The sequence below is a fragment of the Olea europaea genome, unplaced genomic scaffold (genome assembly GCF_002742605.1).
Source record: "Olea europaea var. sylvestris unplaced genomic scaffold, O_europaea_v1 scaffold376, whole genome shotgun sequence".
NCBI lineage: Eukaryota > Viridiplantae > Streptophyta > Magnoliopsida > Lamiales > Oleaceae > Olea > Olea europaea.
Window position 1 is genome coordinate 315,538 of NW_019256967.1, and position 1,874 is coordinate 317,411.

The window sequence follows — 1,874 nt, forward strand, 5'->3', positions numbered from 1 at the left end:
CCAGGAACTCGGTGTTTAATATGACTCGACCATGGACATCAAATGATTTTGGATGTCTTTGAGCTCGATCTCCCAGCAAGTCCATGGCCAGGTCGATGTGCTGCAGCAGGAAACACCAAAAAAGTATGAGTTATTCATTTAATAAACACAAGATCACATATACATAAAAAACACGAAATGAAGAGTTCACTTACATCGTCAGCGAGCCAAGCTCCCGCAGTGGTGATATCGTGGAACCACTTGTAAGGGTCCGCGACCGTCCTTTGTCCTATCTGCGGCTAACTCTGTAAAAAAGAGGGAAATGTTAAAATAAGCGTGGATGAGTTAGCGTACAGTGCTTTATTAAAATCATACAATACTTACCCGGGGATAATTCTCCTCCACTCTGTCTCGAACACTTTCCACTTGGCATTGTCCACCTCTCTGAATAAGTTCGGGTACGTCCCATCGATGAACGGACATTGGCCTCAGCCGTGAAGGGGGAAATAACATACTGTGACGGCACTCTCAACCTCTTGCCGACCACCTACTCCGTCTCGTCAACAGCATGTCTCTTACCCTTAATCACGTCGGGCGTCCTCTCGACCTCCGGGGCCACCTCCTCCGTCCCCTCTATCGGGGCCTCCCCCTCCGTTGCCACCACCTCTGCCCCTTTCGTCGGGGTCGCCACCACCACCGCCCCTCCCGTCAGGGCCACCCCTTCTGTCGACACCTCCTCCGCCCCTCCCGTCGGAGCCACCCCCTCCATAGTCCCCTCTCCCATCCCCATCGGGGCCCCCCTCCATAGACAACCACAATGACTCCAATGTCTCATCATGCCAAAAATGTGGGTGACCCCCCTCTCCATCACCATCTCCGCTACCCTTTCGATCATGATCTCCGCCATCCCCTCTGTCCCCCCATCGTCTGCCGCTAAATCTCCTCTAAGCGCCGCTACTGTATCCTGAAGGTCGACAACGGAAGACTGTATTATTCCAACATCATGGGATAGATCATCAACCCTCCCTGTCAACTCTCGTCCCATATCGTCGACCCTCCCTGTCATATAGTCAACCCTCCCTGTCAGATCGTCGACCCTCCTTGTCAACTCTCGTCCCAGATCATCGACCCTCTTCGTCAAATCTCATCGTAGCGCGCCAACCTCCTCCGCTATAAATCCAGTCAAACGGGCATACAAATCATCACTGTGCCCCGGAGACATACGGGGGAGGTGTCTGGACGGAGGTGATGCCACCGGCGGAGGTGATGCCACTAGCGGCGGTGATGCCCTCGATGGAGGTGATGCCAATGGTAGGGACGATACTCTCGGCGGAGATGATGCCAATGGTGGCGGCGATGCCCTCGACGGAGGTGATCGTCGATCAGCTGGACCGCCCTTCTACATAAATAAAATGAAGAATTATTCAATAAATTTATACGTCGATCATATTCAATAAATTATATTTCATTCACATACCCAATCTCGGTCCAAGCTCGGATCAGGCATCTCCTCGTCTGGGGTGTATGGAACGCCTAAATCCCGCACAAGACCCCGAGCCTCCTCTTCCATCGATGGCGTCAACTCAGGTATGACTTCAAGCTGACATATTGACATTTCAATTATTTAACGATCATGTAAACAAAATTTTAAATTACGTATAATATAAATCACAAATGCATAATATTTACCTGAGAATCGTCGAGGAGGGCCGATAACTGCTTCCCAGTGGGACATCCCTCCGCTCGCGATGATCTCCAATGATGCATCCGAGGGCAGCGTGTCTCCCCTCGCTGCGCAAAGCGGGCCCCCAGTATAGGAACTGTCTCATACACCCAAATCTGTAACGCATACACTTATTAAGCATCAATGTAATACACTAAAACTTTAACTTTGA